The sequence below is a fragment of the Leopardus geoffroyi genome, chromosome C3 (genome assembly GCF_018350155.1).
Source record: "Leopardus geoffroyi isolate Oge1 chromosome C3, O.geoffroyi_Oge1_pat1.0, whole genome shotgun sequence".
Lineage (NCBI taxonomy): Eukaryota > Metazoa > Chordata > Mammalia > Carnivora > Felidae > Leopardus > Leopardus geoffroyi.
The window spans coordinates 148,856,955-148,875,665 of NC_059338.1; the positions used below are offsets into that span (position 1 = coordinate 148,856,955).

At 41.4% G+C, this 18,711-nt stretch overlaps 1 protein-coding gene across 5 annotated transcripts in view; it reads left to right on the top strand.

The window, feature by feature from the left end:
* Window positions 1–18,711, top strand: part of LOC123586297 (suppression of tumorigenicity 18 protein) — a 257,980-nt gene that overhangs the window by 98,665 nt on the left and 140,604 nt on the right. For 3 of the 5 annotated variants that reach the window (XM_045455337.1, XM_045455338.1, XM_045455339.1), the window contains exon 1: window positions 18,175–18,446. The exons of the other annotated variants lie outside the window; for them this stretch is intronic. The gene's annotated coding sequence lies outside the window, so the exon portion shown is untranslated. Of the gene's footprint in view, window positions 1–18,174; window positions 18,447–18,711 lie in introns of those variants that run through there. 5 annotated transcript variants of the gene reach the window in all.

The following is an 18,711-nucleotide window of genomic DNA, read 5'->3' on the forward strand; positions in this document are numbered from 1 at the left end:
CTCCAGATAGTCTCAGCTCAGAAATTCAAAATAATCATGTATTCCAAAGTTTATTGAATACTTCTCTGCCTTAACTTGCAAATGCTTTTCTGCCTTCTGTTTAAGGTTACATTCATAAAGTCAAATTTAGGATTTGGGAAGATAATAGACCAAAATTTATTTTAAAGTTACTCGCAACACTATTGGGAAAGTGTCTGTTCATTCATTTGCATATTCCGCAAACATTTATTGAATAGTTCCTGATCCGTAGCATACTCTGGACTTGTGTCAAAGACAGCTCCTGTACTCAGGGAGATGGTGACTTCATGAGGAATAGATTCGGAAGGTAGATAAATGACAAATGTCATTCTGGATGCCATTTGGAGGTATTAATAGTGCACTGGTGGAGAACAGATATCCTAAAAGGAAAATTATTGCTATAGACTACATGGACACTCATTCACACAACTTCTGTAAGATCTATTTCCTGGAAAACCGTAGAGGTCATGAATCCATGAGTTTTGGGGGAGAGAGAGCTGGGAAAAAGATATTACGTGGTGATATTGTGTATCCATTGATAAGCTACCAGATGGTAAGCGTCATAGAGAACAGCGCCTTCAGGAGACTTAAGAAATATTCAGTAGCACTATGCTTCACCATTCAAAGGATAAAATGACAAAAGACTCTTGCATTAATGGTGGCAGTATACATTGGTGTTACCATAGTATAGAGCCGCCTGGAAGAAGGTATCAAATACTTTAAATACATTTAGACACTTTGGTGAAGTATTTTTATTTTTGAGAACCTTTTCTAAGTAAAAACCCTAAAAGGGAAAAAAACATTTCCAACCAAGGATGTTCACCACAGCGTTGTTTTTAATGGAGAAACACTGAAAAAACTTTGTCATGCGACCGGGGAAGACTGAGCATCCCATGAGATAAACATTTGATAAAATGAAGTTGGTTGACCCCGTCCACTAAAATGACTTTTACAAAGACTTGAGAAGATTTGGAAAATGCTAATTCTATGATGTTATGTGAAATTAGCAGGACACAAATTGTGCATGCAATGCATTACGAAAATGTAAAACAGGAAATAACCATTTTTTTCCCCATGGGAGAAATTCTGGAGGGAAATAAAACAGATTATTATTGTTCTTTTACATTTTTATTTTCCGAATTTTCTCGAATTCCATTTGTTGAGGAGGGAAAAAACCTATTAAAAATATAGACCAGCTATAAGAAGTAAAAATATGGTTTTGCCATGATTATTGAATTTAAGTTTTTAAGGGCTTTCATGTACTCACTTGGCAGTCTTCATCCCTGAACTTTGACAGAATGTTCCAGAAGAAAGGGCCAGTAATGAAAGGACATTAAATTCTGGGTAAGAGATTCGGTAAATTAACCTGGAAAACTTGGCCCAGAGCAACTTCTGTCAATTTCTTCATGTAAAATGAAGAGCTTGTGCTAAGTGACTTCTAAAGACCCTTGAACATCTCCCATTTGGATTTCATGATCCCACCATGAAATTGGCAGTGCAGAGAAGAGTGTCACTCCTTTCTGATGCAGAAGATACGAATACTCAAACTCCAGATGGAGAGTCACTCAGAGGAGAATCCAAGCAATTCCACAGTGCACTGTAGTCTGCCCAAAGACCACTCCAAAGCATGATTTCCAATCACATTGAACCACACCTATTGGCACTGAACTCACACCAGCCCAGCTGCTCATTGGCCCAAAGGGCAGTGATAAAATCATGCCTTCATGTAGTGCTAACATACTATTATGTGACTTGCTATTAAGTTCTTTAAGAAGCCTGGTATCCCAGGATATGCTAGTTTTATACCTTAGAATTGAGCATTAGGGTATGTACCTGCCTTCACCATCTTTGTGGAGAAAATCAGCAGTCATGCTGTGTGAGAATGCATTCACCCATTTATCCATGCATTATGGTTCATTTTATATACTTTTTTAAATGTTTATTTATTTTTGAGAGACAGAGTGTGAGCAGGGGAGGGGTAAAGAGAGGGGGATACACAGAATCATAAAGAGGCTCCAGTCTCTGAGCTGTCAGCACAGAGCCCAACGTGAGGCTCGACCCCACGAACTGTGAGATTGTGACCTGAGCCAAAGTTGGACACTTGGCAAACTGAGCCACTCAGGCGCCCCAATTTATGGTTCATTTTAAAGTTTTCCTAGGAATAAACCCCCAGTTTACATCCAAATGGAGGATGATGGGTCATCTTTCAAGGTATACAGTCCTGGTTAGGGTCTTGGATCTTCTCCACAGTGTGGGCGTGTATTTAACTGACAGCATTAGAGAGTTTCACTCATGAGGAAGCATCATTGAAGCCATCACCACCTGGCACTGGTCTAAATCTTCTCCCACAGAAATGACATTTAGTGATGAGTACTTGACGGGCATTCTAGAAATGCTAAAATTCATTCGAGATTGAATCACAACAGCAAAACTCTATCCGGTTTAGACTCCGTGTGCGATAGCTTGATGTGATCAGCCTATACGGAGAGGCAGTATGAAAAGTCCTGTGTCCTGTGAGGGTATGGCTGAGTACACTGCCCGTCGTGTTATGTGGGGTCTTCTTATGACTCAAAAGTCCAGCCAACTTCAGCTCCAGGAGCAGCTGCGCTTCTCCCGAGCCATGGGTCTGTTGTAATGTCACAGGTACTATGAGCTGTGTGACTGCTGTCCCTGCACACTGCTGTGAAGAAGCTCATAGCAATGTTGCTGGAATACCCACAGCAAGGGAACAGGGCTTTCTGTCTGCATTCTTCAGCCAAATCCCTGCGTAATTTTGTATCCCCCAGCTTGATTTTTCTTTCCTTTACTCCTTCTTTAGATTTAATGTACATTCTTGCATTTTATGAATTCTTATTAATATTTATTATGATTATGATTACTTTGAGAGTGAGAGTGAGAGTGTGCATACGTGAGGGAGAGAAAGGCAGAGAGAGAGAATCTAAAGCAGGCTCCACACTCAGCGCAGAGCCCGAGGCGGGGCTCAGTCTCACAACTCTGAGATGATGCATGACCTGAGTCAAAATCCAGAGTCTGATGCTCAACTGACTGAGCCACCCAGGCACCCTGCATTTTATGAATTCTTATAAGTTGCTTTAAGTTCTTTCTGGAATGAATAATACATTCATAAATAAGTAAATAAATAAATAAATAAATGGTCTTCTGTGCTGCAGCATCATCACTCAGTGACCTGGAGGCCAGGCCGGCTGAATGTTGGGCAAGGTCTTCCCCCTCAGGCGTGTCCTTAGTCAGCTCCAGATTTTGAGACCTGCCGAGGAAGGACGTAGCTTATAACTTAGTCAACAGTTACTACCATAAGTGAAACACGGTAGCAAGTTGGATATGAGGAGACTTGGGAAGGCCGCTTGTGGCTGCTGTCTGCATTAACACTCAGTTTTTGAAAATGAAGAAGGAGAGGGATTTGTTTTTATGCGTACAGACACATTCACACTGGACCAAAATGCTCTCTGAAATTTCTCAATATTTGAATGTTGTCATCATCGGCAGGTAGGTAGTGAGGGATCCTTCGTGCACTCTTCTGTGCCCAAAAGGAGCTTGCTGGTGAACAGGAAGAAATGACAATAAATTAGCACATTTACATTTCGGGGTGAGCTATGATCATTGCACTTATTTTCATGGGCTGTTTCCTTTTAATCTCACTCTGATCTCAGATGTCTATGCCCAGATGAATTAGACACTGAGATGAAAGGCAGGAATGAAACAGCAGTTGAGGGAAGCCCAGAAAGGATGCATCCAAGATAAGCTTAGGGCCCGGGAGCCAGAGAATGTTCCTGCTCTTTGCCACTGAGCCTGACAGCCGTGCGTTACCTCTGGACTCCCAGGTGAAGTGTGTTCACGTGAATACCCTGCTTAAAATTTAAATGCGGCCAAGAGAATGCATAACGCTCGTCTTAAATACAGGCTGCATAGTGATGATTCTGCCGTGTGTTTTGATTATTTAAGAATAGAGATAGATTTTCCCATTAGGTGGTTTCATGTTCTCTTAACCACTCTTACTGCTCCTTGTTATTGTCCCCGCATAATCACTGAAGATTGCAGCCCCAGATCACTGTCTTCCCCTCCAGCCTCCTAATACTACTGTTGGCAATATGGCAGCCCATCTCACACACTGGTCTCTCATTCCTTGGCCTCCCCACCCCACTGATCTTTTCTTCTATCCCCCTCATGGTTCATGCTCACATTATGCCCATGACCGTGTCATCACCAGTAGCTGCAGTGTCTCAGAAGTCTACATTTTAGACATCCATTCCTGCCTGATTACTTTTCCTTCTTTCATGAGCATGGATGCCATGATGCATCATTACATGCCACTGAGACCACCCCAGCCCTCACCCCCACCTTCACCCTATCGTACTCACCTGTTTAAAACTCAGTCCTTCTTATAACCAGCCCCACCTCAACTCTGCAGCTGCACCAAAGCAGAAACACAGAAATGGGACTGGTCTATGTCCTGGCTGTTCTCAAGCCACGGCACCCCCTTACTTTTCTAAATAACAGTGGAAAGTAGAAGCTTCCTTTGCTGTTCTGAATATGTACATTTCCTTCACTGTGCAATGGATTTCACATCTTCCACTTCCTTAAGGGGTTCGTTCTAGTTACAGTGCCCTTTTCCATTTCATCATCAGCTTGTCCTCTCTTCTGTGTCGTTCCGTAAGAACAAAATGATACGTCGTTTTTAAACAAATTTTCCTTGATCTCATCTCCAACTACACTTATATTCCCATCACTCGGCTCCTGTACATGGTCACCGTAACACATCTTGATAGAACCATCTATTGTCCTGTCACCACTTCTGTGCATCTCATTTCGCCTCAGTTCACTCCGTGTTATCCATATTCCTAAAACTGCTCTTGCATGGTCTTTGTTGACCTCAAATTGCCAATTCAGTGGTTACTCTCGTCTTCAACTCATCTGACCACTTGCCAGTGTTTGATGTATTTGAGGCATCCTTCTTAAGCAACTCTTTTCTCTTGATATCTGTGATATCACCTGCTCAGTCTCTCTTACTGGCTTCTCCTTGTGCTCTTCCCTAAGTATTATTTTGTCTCATAGTGTGGTTGTTGGGTCTCTACCTTTCCCTACAGTGACACTTTCCCTGGGGAATCTTAGCTAGTCCTTTTGGCTCTAAACACGATCGTCATGGCTATGATATCCAAGTTTATATCTTCTAAATTGGAATTTCTGCTGAAATCCAAAGTAGTATCAATAGGTATCTTAAGTTTGGGAGAGTATCTTAATTTTAATAATTAATTTTAAAGACAACCTTTATTTTCCCATACCTATCAAAATTTATTCCTTCCAGTTTCCCTGTCATAAATGAACTCCCTTCTATGCAGTTGCTTGGGTCCAAAATAGGAAGTAATTCTTATCTTATTTCAACAAATTATCCTTGGATTCTATCTCTAAAATATTTCCTGAATCTGACCATATTTCTCTATCTTTGCTCCCGTTCTAGAACATAAGCTACCTTATAGCTTCCTGGATTATTTTAGCAGCATTTAATTGGTCGTTTGCTTGTCCTCCGTCTTCCCTCAGTTTGTTCCCATGTAGTGTCTAGAGTGATCTTCTAGACATGTATGTAAGTCAGTCTGTGTGTCTCCTCTATCTGGAGCCTTCTAAGTAACTTCCCCTTGCACTTAAAGTAAGTCTGAGCACCTTGCCACAGCTTAAGCCCCAAATCATCTGACCTTACTTCCTATTCTGCCCTTTGACCCCATTCCTTCTGCTCCATGGTAAGATTTTCCTGTTTTTCTGCTTATTCTGGAATTCAGGCTCTTTGTGACAGGAACTTTGTCCCATTCTTTGTAGCATCTCCGGAACATAGAGTGGTGCCAGGAACAGAGCAAATACTGTCAATACTGATACTGACACAAATACTGATCAATACTTGTCAAACATATGCACCTGTAGAGCTTAAAACCTATATCTTAATATAACCTTAAGAAACCAGATACTTATAGAAGTGACTTTTACAGTCAATTTAATTATTTGGTGACTAAGTATAGACAGTTTATATTCTACGACACTTGATGAAAATATTTGTAAGATGTATAAGCAATCTTTCTTTTCTTAGTGAATACCTAATTGTAGACATTTTCTTCTTCTCAAGACAAAACACTGAATTATTTTTACTGTCTTGACTGTTTTATTTTTATTTTTGGTTGTTTAAAAAATGAACTCTTTTGAGTTTAACACCAAGTATTCTTTTCGTACTTACACATTACAATGTCATATATTTATAATGAGATAAGTTATTTAGATGATATTTAGATGATGTACATACTCAAATTTTGACCCCAAAGGTTTCTTTTTTTAAATTCAGTGTGTATTCCCTGCTAGAACAATAAGTAATATAAAGTGAAATTGTCTATGTGCAGTTAAAATGAGTTGGGTAGAGAGCTCGTGCAGAAAAGTTTGCTCTTTATTTCACAATAACTGCTCCTTGTCTGGACAATTTAAAAAAATATTAAGATTTTCATTATGTTAACATTTCTTTCTTTTTCTACGTTCTCTTTAGCAAACTCTGTGCCTTTGCGATGCCGCGACTAATCCCAGGAGATTAGAGAGGCATATTCAGGACAGGGTGGAGGAAGCATTTTCTGGAAAACAGATGATTGCAGGAGAGAATTCGCACACATTGCTGGTGTTCAAAAGCCAGCTTCTCACATTTCCCTTGAGTCAGTATGTCTCCTCCAATCTGTGTCTTATTAACTCTTTGAGCATCTTTAGATTCAGGTGCCCTCGGTGGTCTGGGTTTTGCTTTAATAAACTTCCACTTATTTTTTTTCTCTTTTTTTCTTTTATTTAGAATTTTTTAAAATATATAACTTATTGTCAAATTGGTTTCCACCCAACACCCAGTGCTCATCCCAACAGGTGCTCATTTTCAAACCCATACCACTTTGAAGACAGTTAGTTTTTTACAAATCTAAACATACTTTTACCATACGCTCTGCAGTCGTCTTCCTCGGTACCTACCCAGAGGGGCTAAAAACAATTATGTCTCACAAAAATCTGCACATGGGTGTTTGTGGCAGTTCATTGCCAAAAACTTGAAAGCAACCAAGAGGTCTTTTGGAAGGTGAATGATATATCTAGACAATGGAATATTAGTCAGTGATAAAAAAAGTTAGCTATGAAATCTTGAAATGATGTGGAAAAACCCTGCATTCATATTATTCAGTGAAAGAAGCCAATCTGAAAAAGTCTATATACTGTATGACTCCAACTATATAACATTCAGGAAAAGGTAAAACTGTGGAGATAGTGAAAAGATTAGTGGTTGTCAGGGGTGGGTGGGGAGGGAGGGATGAACAGGCAGAGCACAGAGGATTTTTAGGGCAGTGAAACTACTCTGTATGATATTATGATGGTGGATACATTTGCCCAAACCCATAGACTATATACCATCAAGAACGAACCCTAATGTAAACTGTGGACTTTGTGTGATAATGATGTGTTAGCATCAGCTTGTCTGTTGCCACAAATATACCACTCTGGTTGGGGGGTGTTGATAATGAAGGAGGCTCTATGTCTCTGGGGGCTGGGGAGATATGAGAAATCTTTGTACCTTCTTTTCAAGTTTTCTGTGAACTTAAAACCTCTCAAAAAAGAAAGTCTTATAAAAAAAATACCTTTTTAATTAAAAAATGATTTTCCATTGGAAGTCCAACAAGTATCATTTCATTTGTTCATTTTGGATCAGTGGTTTTGAAATTTTGAACTTTTAACATTATTGACCTGTTTGGAACAATTACCTTAATGAATGTTTCTTTCTTAATTTGTAAGGCCTTTTGGAGACTTATTATTTATAAATTCCATTTGGCTATCACTTTTCTTAACATCTTATTTCTTAATGTTTAAGAAATAGGATATCCCTATCCCCAGCATACTGGGGCATAAATTCAGCTGGAAAATGTCACTATTTAGAGAGTGTAAAATAGTCTTCACTTTAAAAATCTGTGTGGTATTATAAGAAATTAGAAGGGTTGGGGCGCCTGGGTGGCTCAGTCGTTTGGGCGTCCGACTTCGGCTCAAGTCATGATCTCGCGGTCCGTGAGTTCGAGCCCCATGTCGGGCTCTGTGCTGACAGCTCGGAGCCTGGGGTCTGCTTCGGATTCTGTGTCTCCCTCTCTCTCTGCTCCTCCCCTGTTCATGCTCTGTCTCTCTCTGCCTCAAAAGTAAATAAACGTTAAAAAAAAAAATTAGAAGGATTAAATACACACAGCAATGTAGTAACGACAAATTTCCTCACAATAATAATTAAATGCGAGGAACAACATTTTGCATACAGAGCTCTGCAAAGATAGAATGGATTCCCTCAACCTTGTCACCGGAGTGCCTTCTCTTCAAGGGTGTTAGCTGGCACAACTCTAAGTCCTAGCCTTAGAAGACTTACAAAATCTTCTTCCAAAGGCAATGGTCTGTGAACCTATCTTAACTTTTGGGGATGATGTAGCTTTTTTTTTCTCTAAAAATCTCAAAGTACTTTTGAGCTATCCGTGTATCTATCCGGGAGATATTTCAGTGGAGAAGAGGAGCAAACCACACTTTCTGTCCTTGTGTGGCAGAATAATCCGATCTACTCACCCCGCAGTATGAGAATTGCCTGTCAGTTCCTCAGTCTGGATGTGGGTGGGAAACGGACACCAGCATTGCATCATTGTACCAGAAATTTACACCGTTCGTTGTGATGCTCCAAAGAGGCAGAAGAAGCCTTTCACAGAAGCACTGAGGCCTCAAAAGCTTGGCTGTCTATATTCGGGTTTCTGGAGAAAAACCACAACCAGTATAATAGCCTGAGTACAGGAGTAAGACAAGTTTTAGCATCTTTGGAGAAAAGTATTCTGGGAGACAGAGTAACATTTAATGCCTCTCCTGTTTCATTATGAAAGTACCTTTGATATATAACATTATGTAACTTGAAGGTGTACATCCAACGTGTCAATTTGATATATATTTATGTATTGTAATATGAAAGCCATGGTCTCTTCTCAATGAAGTCTAGAGATTAAATCAACGTGCTCCCAGGCAGGAATGAGCAGGACCCCTTCCGTAAATGGTGAGAAGCTAACCATGCAGTCTGTGGGTAAAGAGTGAAGGTAAGGTAGCTGATGAGGCCCACTGAGGTAAAATTAAGAAGGTCCGAGTGGTACTAAGAAATTTGGACTTAATTCTACAGATACAAGAAACTTGTAAGCAGGGGATGCATTTATTAGACCAACAGTAGCTGCATAAGGAATCCACTCAAAAATGTACATTGACACAAACGTTAACAAGCTTGATTTTTTAAAATCATAACAATAGTCTTCAAAGTTCTTGCTTCATAAAGGACGTTGGGGTTTGGTCTGTGCAGTCAGTCAGGACTCTGACTGGGGCCCTACTATCTTCATCCCATGGCTTTTGAGGTCATCTCTGTGCACTAGGTGGAAGGAGAGCTTGGAGACGCAGTGTCGGGGGAGTTTATAGGCTGGACTGGAAGTGACAAACACATCTGCCTCGGTACACAGCCATACCCAACCTCAAAGCTGGGACACACAGCCTGGTTGTACCAGGAAGAAAAGGGAAGCCATAAGGATGGCCGTAACTGGATACGCTTTATGGAAAAAAGTGCTGGAGGCAAAGAAAGAATGTCCTGGAAGGAGGCTGCCAGAGAGATTGGGTATGAAGACATGTCAGGGCTCTGATAGCGGATGACGAGAGCTTGAAACAAGGCATTGGAGATAGGGTTGGGAAAGTACAGTGAGAGGAGTTTGTGAAGGACTGTGACAGTTGGGAGAACGCTAGAAGCCTTGTCGGAGCCCAGGGTTCCGGTTTTGTGGGGGGCTGTCGTATACAGCCAGTTGGAAGCAAGGTGACTAGTTGGTGACTCAGCAAGATGAGGACTTTAAAATCTGCACTTCCTGATAAGATTGAGAAGGTTTATGTCTGGGACTTAACCCGAAATGGAACGAACAATGAGAATGAAAAGCGCCTTGGACCTTATGCCAGTGCAGTGGCTAAGGAGGCTCATCAAACAAACTTGGCATTTTCGCGCTGTTCAGAGCCCTCCCCCGTGCTGTCAAACAGAGATGAAAACTGAATGAGACAGCCCTGAGTTCACACCACATTTACCATCCTTACCTCATTTCCTGGGTGTGTGTCCAGAATAGTCTCTGGTCATGACATCTGTTCAGCAGAGTCTAAGAAAAATGTTGTGTGATCTCTGGAAACACGTTCACCATTTTAAAGGGCTTTGCAAATGATTTAGATGTGTTTTCTCTTTTTCTCACCTCTTTAAAAGTCAGTGGCAGCAGCTGGGCATTCAGAGTGCCATGTCGGTCTCACCTCCCATCCGGGGGGATATTCCGAGTGTTAGCCAACAGCCTTGTTTGTTTTGCTTGGGCCATTCTGAAACCAGCCTTTCGCTCTTGCTGTGTCTTTTCTTTTTGTTGTTTTAAATGCTAACTGTTCAGTCATGAAGACACTTACTTCAAACACATTTACAGAACTAATTGTGGAAGCCACAGAGAGTCCTTTGTTGGAGACATTGTGGTCTACTCTGTCAAATCACAGTAAGAAGGAAACCGGGAAGTCAAATGATCCGTCTGCAAAATGTGGGCTTTTTTCGTAAGTGGAATTTAATAGGCTTGTCTTGCCCTTCTGTGAAGAGGGAAATAAACTGATTATTATGGTCTGAATGTTTGTGTCCCTCCCCCAAATCCATATGTTGAAGCCCTAACCCCCAGTGTCGTGGTATTTGGAGGTGGGGCCCTTGGGAGGTAATTAGATTTGGGTGACGTCATGAAGGTGGGGCCACCAGTTGGGATTAGTGCCCTTAAAAGAAGAGAAAGTGACTATGTATCTCTTTCTGCATCATGTGAAGACACAGTGAGAAAACAGCCATGTACAAGCCAGGAGGAGAGTTCTTACCAGGAACTAAGTCACCTTGATCTTGGATTTCTCAGCCTCTAGAACTGAGAGAAATAAATGTCTGCTACTTAAGCCACCCACTCTGTGATGTTCTGTAATAGCAGCATGAGTTAAGACACTAGTTTAAGGACAAATTTATCTAACTAGAAGAATTGCTGTGTGTGTGTGTGTGTGCGTGTGTGCGTGTGTGTAGAAGGAGGGAGTATGCAGAGAAATGAGAAATCAAGGACGCACACACCTGGAATGACTTTATAAATGCCCCGTGTACTTATACTGCTGGTCTTTCCATGGGAACATGACCCAGGACAAGCAAGGGTGCTGAGGAGGAAGTGGATGAGCACATCACCATGACGACTCTTTTCAGAGCACCAGAGTCCATGACCCAAAGCCGCCATTTTGCCACATGTATAAAGTATATAAAGAGAACTTACCAAAGACTTTATGCAGCTGAGTGATGGTCCACATCACTTGGTGAACGAAAACAAGGCCGACTGAAAGTGAGCTGGCCACCAAGTGCATAGACAATATGAAATTCAGCTGCTTGGTGACAAAATAAAACGTTATCTATCTGACATTGTCTATGTTGCAAATACATCCATATACATGTAAGAGATACAGAGGCAAGTGTAAACACAGGTGTAGGTATTGGCATAGGTATAGTCAGAGATACACACATAAGTAGAGAAGTATATAAGTGTATATATACTTGTGTATATATATGTATGTGTGTGTGTGTGTGTGTGTGTGTGTGTGTGTGTATATATATATATACACACCATGCTTCTCAGCAAATATTTTATGCTTCACTATATTTTAAACTATATTTAGTGTTCATGTGGTTCCTCATAAACACTTGACAAAGGAAGATCTTTAAAATTTCTTATTGATTCCGTCCATTTTACATGAAAGATCTTCACTTCCTGAAGGTAACAGCTTTGTAAAGGTGTAGGAGACACAGAATAAGATGCAAAGGTTAGAGGCAAACCTCCTTCTCTGGCGTCAGTTTCTTGCAAAAACGCCAAACGGTAAAAGGGAAAGAATTCGCCGGAAAGTGTTCCCATCAGATCCTTAGTGGTTGCCACTGATCTGATATGAGGTGCAGATAGGAGTGACATTGGCAGTTCTAGTGGTGAAGAGTGTGAACCTAGGGGCAGAGCACCTGAGGTCAAGTCCTACTTCAATAACTCTACTACAGTAGGTACCTGGGAAATTTGGCGAGAGTTTAGTGCCTCGGCTTCCAGATTAATCCATGAAAAGCACCTCCCATAAGATAAGTGTTAGCTGCCATTGCTGTTGATAATGGCATCACCGTTACAGGAATCATTTGAGCTAATATGTAGCTGCATTGGGGATATCTCATCATCCATTTATTATCAAAATATCATTTGATTCTGTAATTTTCCTAATATCTGATTCCATTTTGCTACATTTTATTGGCTATAAGTACATCTACTTTTGCAAACAATTATAGCAGATACCCAGAGTCCATATGTCGAGATTAAAAATGGGAAATGTGAACCAGATGGGCAATATTCTTATGGCTGGGCTTGCTTCGTTTGACCTCAGGCAGCGGGTGGAATTTAGGTGTTCCGTCTACACCTGAGCCTCACAGAGCATGCTCACGAATGTTAGCGTGAAAAGCGGGAGACCTAGAAGTCCAACCTGTAGCTTGACCTTGCAGCATCACTGAACTCTGGTCGACCTGACCTTTACTACCAGAACCTGAGGCACATCAAAGAAAACCTAGCCACTTATCCCCGGGGAGCCACTGCTGACTTCCTTGGGAGAGAGTCTGAACCACCAAGGCCGCCTGGATCAGGGAGGATGAACTCCCTGTGTCAGACCGCTCTAGTCATTCCTAAGTCACGTTCAGTGGGGGAGCCGGGGAGCAACTATGACCAGCACCTTGAGAAATCCCATGCCAAGTACTCGTAACATTTCAGAGCTGGAGGATTTCTTTTTTGGTCTCCCTAGGGAGCACACCAATGCTGGACAGTTTACTGTGCCAGGCAGCAATTAGCTTTTGAGTTTAAAATGCATTTAAGGGGCGCCTGGGTGGCGCAGTCGGTTAAGCGTCCGACTTCAGCCAGGTCACGATCTCGCGGTCCGTGAGTTCGAGCCCCGCGTCGGGCTCTGGGCTGATGGCTCAGAGCCTGGAGCCTGTTTCCGATTCTGTGTCTCCCTCTCTCTCTGCCCCTCCCCCGTTCATGCTCTGTCTCTCTCTGTCCCGAAAATAAATAAACGTTGAAAAAAAAATTAAAAAAAAATAAATAAATAAAATGCATTTAAGGGGCGCCTGGGTGGCGCAGTCAGTTAAGCGTCCGACTTCAGCCAGGTCACGATCTCGCGGTCCGTGAGTTCGAGCCCCGCGTCGGGCTCTGGGCTGATGGCTCAGAGCCTGGAGCCTGTTTCCGATTCTGTGTCTCCCTCTCTCTCTGCCCCTCCCCCGTTCATGCTCTGTCTCTCTCTGTCCCAAAAATAAATAAACGTTGAAAAAAAATTAAAAAAAAAATAAAATAAAATGCATTTAAATGGAACTTTCAGAATTCCAAAATTAGCTTGACATCATGCTTAGTGGTGAAAGACTGAATTCTTTCCCTCTAAGATCGGGAAGCAAAAAATGATGTCTGCTTGTGCCACTTCTATACTATACTGGATGCTCTAGCCAAGGCAATTAGGCAAGAAAATGAAGTAAAAGTCATCTGGATTGAAAGGACAGAGGAAAACAATATCCATTTGCAAGTGACATGCTGTTGTATATAGACTTGTATACAGAAAATGCTGGGTGCCTGGGGGGGGCTCAGTCTGTGAAGTGCCCAACTTCGGTGTAGGTCATGATCTAATGGCTTGTGAATTCGAGCCCCGTGTCAGGCTCTGTGCTGACAGCTCAGAGCCTGGAGTCTGTTTTGGATTCTGTGTCTCCCTCTCTCTCTGCCCTCCCCACTTGCTCTCTGTCTGTCTGTCTGTCTCTCAAAAATGAATAAATATTAAAAAAAAAGTATGAAAAGAAAATGCTAAGGAATCCACTGGAAAAATAATTAGAACTAAAAAAGTTCAGTAAGGTTTGAAGTTACAAAATAAACCTAAAAATTAAATATATCTCTATACAGTAGCCATAAACAAAACATGAAAGAAAACAAGTTTACATATTGTAACATCAAAGAGAATAAAATACTCAAGAAGAGATTTAACAAGAGAAATGTAAAACTTTGAATACTCTAAAACATTGTTGAAAGAAATTAAAGAAGGCCTAAATAAATAGAAAGACATGTTCTTGGATTGGAAGTTTGAATATTGTTTAGATGGCAATAGTAAGCAAAGTGAGCTACAAATTCAACACATTCCCTTTCAAAATCACAGCCGGCTTCTTTGCAGAAAGTGACAAGTTGATCTTAAATTCCATATGGAAATTCAAGGGACTCATAATAGTCCAACCTTGAAAAAGAACAAAGCCGGAGGAGTCACACTTCCCAATTTCAAAAGTTACTGTATTCAAAGTAGTGTGGCACTGGAATAAAGATAGATGTGTAGAACATCAGAATAAGATATAGAGTCTAGAAATAAATTCCCACGTATGGTAAATTGATTTTCAACAAGGGTTTCAAGACGACTCAGAGGAGAAAGAGTAAGAATCACACAGAGAAATTGGATTTCATCAAAGTTAGAAACCTTTGTGTTTTAAGAGACAAAATCAAGAAACTGAAAAGACAACCCATACAATGGGAGAAAGTTTTGCAAATTATATATCCAATAAGGGACTTGAATCTACAATACATATATAGAGAATTCCTACAACTCAATTACAAAAAAGACAAATAACCCAATTTAAAAATGGACAAAAGATCTGAATAAACAGTTCTCCAAAAAAGATATACAAATAACCGAGAAGCACCTGAATAGATGCTCAGTGTCATTAGTCAATAGGGAAATGCAAATCAAATCCAAGAGATACCAATCTACATGCCTTAGGAGGGCCATAAAAAAAAAAAAAAAAAAAAAAAGACAGACAATAACACGTGTTGGTGAAGATGTGGAGAAATTAGAACCCTATACACTGCCTATAGGAATGTAAAATGGTGCAGCTGTTTTGGAAAACAATCTGGAAGGTCCAGTTAAACATAGGGTTATGAAATGACCCAGCAATTCCGCTTCCAGATGTATACCTAAGAGAAAGAAAAACATATCTTCACACAAAAACAGGTAAGTATGTGTTAGCAGCATCATTCGGAGATGTCCCTCAGCTGGCAAATGGATAAATCAAATGTTGTATGTCCAAACAATGCACTATCATTCAGTAATCAAGAGAAATGTATGGACACATGCTACTACAGGGATGAAACTTAACGGTATCATTCTAAGTGAAAGAAGCCAGTTACAAAGGGAAAGATACCGGATAATATTGTGAAATGCCCCAAAACGCAGATTCGTAGAGACAGAAAGTAGATTAGTGGTTGCCTGGATTTGAAGGAGGAAATTGGCCAGTATTGAATGGAGAGTAAGTGACTGCCGACAGTTATGGCATTTCTTTTTGGGGTGGTAAATGGTCGCATAACTATAAATATATTAAAAATCCTTGAACTGGATGCTTTAAATTGGTAAATAATTTGGTGTGCCGTTTATATTTCAGTAAAGCCGTGATTTAAAAATTTTCCAATATTAGATGATACGTATCTTTCAGTGTTAATAATATCCATTAAAATTCTGATACTGATCAGGTGGCTCATGTCTCAGCTAGAAATACATGTTGTCATCAGATGTACCTGGGGCAACATCGTTTCCATCTTGTAAGGGTTCACTAATGGTATAACTGATACCACAGTAAAGGGATTCATTTGAAAGAGTGGCATTTAAGGGGCTGTATACTCCCTGTATGGGGATTTTCATATTGGACATTGGCTGTTCCTAATTTGTCCTTGCACTGTAGTATTGCCTTTATTTAAAAAAAATTTTTTTTTATTAGTTTTCTTTATTTTTGAGAGGCAGAGAGAGACAGAGCACGCATGGGGGGAGGGGCAGAGAGAGAGGGGGAGACACAGAATCCAAAGCAGGCTCCAGGCTCCCAGCTGTCAGCACAGAGCCCGATGTGGGGCCCGAACTCACAAACCATGGGATCATGACCTGAGCCGAAGTCGGACGCTCAACCGACTGAGCCACCCAGGCGCCCCTGTAGTATTGCCTTTAAATAGCACAGTGAAATTTTGCACTAGGCAGTTATACTATTTACAATGCCAAATGTATTGCAAAAACCTTGATGGATTGATTGATAGCCCTCATGTTAGGAAGGAAAGTGAGCCTAACTGTACCCACCCCCTCACATGGCCAATAGATCTACTTTTTTAATATTTCTAATGTAATTTATTTATTTTGTGAGGGAGAGCAGTGAGCAGAGGAGGGGCAGAGAGGGAAGGCGAGAGAGAGAATCCCAAGCAGGCTCTGCACTGTCAGTGCAGAGCCCCACGTGGGGCTTGAACTCACAAACCGTGAGATCGTGACCTGAGCCAAAACCGAGAGTCAGGCGCTTAACCGACTGGAGCCACCCAGGTGCCCCTAAATGGAACTATTTTTAAGGTCAGGTTGTAAAGTATTTAATGTTGTACCCAATTTAAGGAAGGAGTCGACTGCTCTATTTTAATTAATACAGACTTGGAGGCCATTAGCATAAGAGGCTGAAGGAATTCTGTCCCTGGGCATGTGCTTCCGATTCCTTGGAGGGCATGCGCTCAGAAGGCGGGCCAGGGCCAGCCAGAACAGGTGGGAGGTGGGGAGGGGGTGCCTTTCCTGAAACCAAAACCGGGTAAGGGAACGATGGGGGGCAAGGGTCTCAAACTATGTATTTAGGTCCTACTATCTTTTATCTCCCTTTTCCCTCTTCTGTACAGAGAGCCTAGCACAGTGTCTCTGAGGTTTCTTCCATGTTGAACGGATGCGAGAAGCTTTTAATTCTTTCTAAAGACTTTTCATAGCTCTCCTCTGGTAGGGAAGTCAGTTCTTATTCATGTGCTTTCTTTTCCTTTTCTATTATAGACAGAGTCTGGTATGCTTTTAGGAGACGGCCATGGTGGTTTTTCTTAAAAACTGCTTTTAAGAAAAGTGAGTGGACTCAAACTTTAAAAATGTGGCTGTGTGGTTCAACCCTACAAACAAACAAAAGTGAAATCTTCATTTTTTTTTTTTTTTTATTGGTTCGTAGGAACATATTGCCGAGGGTGTTTTAAAAATAGTTCTGGGGAAATATTTGGAGACAAGACTCTTCACTCAGTGTTTCAGCCTGACACGTTTCGTGAGAGCCCCACCTGTTTTTGTGAGTTTGGTAGTCATTCCTTAAAATGTAAAAGGGCTCGTTGGAAATTCTGAAGGATCGGTTGTTTTTCCGTTATTTGATTTATTTAATGCTATTGGGGGCGGGAGAAACACATCAAATAGCCACTCGGAGTCAAGGCTTAAAGCAGCAGCGTGAAAAACCTCGCTGGTGACGACGGAGGACAGCGCACCCCGCGGAGGGAAGGACAGCAGCGTCCGGTCCTGAAGCCAGTCCTGGAGACAGGGCTGTGGGGCTCTGAACTAAGAGACCATTCTGTGTGCGACTCACACGGAGTCTGGTGCAGAATAAAGCTTTGCTAAGCTCCACCCAGAAGTGTGGTTGCCTTTGTCATTTTAATTGGTCTGTGTTTGTGAAGCGGGGCCTCTATTTACTTGTAGCTTGGGGCTTGTGTTTACCAAGCCTGGTGGAGGCCAAGTGACGGGGCTCCTGCGAGCTCTCCCGCTGTATCTTGAGGCACTTTTCTTTTCAGTATCTGTGCCTGTCTAATTCGTGAGCTTCTGTGAAGCAAGCACAGGAGGGTACAAGGCCTACAGGGAGGAATTATACCTAATTACTCAAATAATTGCTAGGCTGTTGCCTTCTTAGTCACTGAAAATAATTTCCAGGTCCCTGGCTTTTATAGATAGTCTTCTAGAGGCAGGAGGACACAGCCCCCTTTTTAACGCAGCCCATTCACTCACAAAATCAGAACACTCGAGCCTGCAAAATTAATAAGCACCACTTCCATTACATATATTTTAGGTTGTTGTTGCCGTGGCGATAAAGTCAGGGACATTGAATCTCCTCTGTTGAGCCATTGTTATCATCCCTGGCCATCTGCTGCAGAGGAGTGATATTCGGTCTCATTTGCATGATGACTGATATATGGGAGGTTTGGAAGGACATATGCCACAGCAATCATGTGATGGAAATTAAAGTGAAAGTTTTGGGCCCAGAGCCGAAAAAAAATCTGTGTATGCGCATGAGGCTGTTGATGTGCAAATGTGAATCATATTGAGAAGGTCTGAATAGGGAGGTGTGACGTAAAGAGGGGACACAAACGGAGGTGCTTATCTCTAAGCAGTCAAAGGCACTGGATGTCATATCATGGGAACTACCTTTCAAAGACACAGCTTTAGTGTTTCCGTTCAGCACACAAGGGAGGCGAGAAATATAAGTTTTGGAAACAAACAAAAAAGTAAGTTTAAAACTTTGGAGCCGCGTACTGTTTACGCTGACGTTTAAGGCACTCGGAAATTTAGGAAGTTTTCATGTCTTAAGTTGTAATGTTTAGTTTTGTTTCTGGGGGAAGAAAAGACACTACTAAAGGCTGAAGTTTAGAAGTGGTTGATGGTTTTTCTGATGTTTGTTTTTGAACTTCTCTGGTTTCTGCTGTGATGTATATATACTTGGTCATTATTTTAAATGCTGTTTCTCTCTCTCTCTCTCTCTCCTTTTTCTTT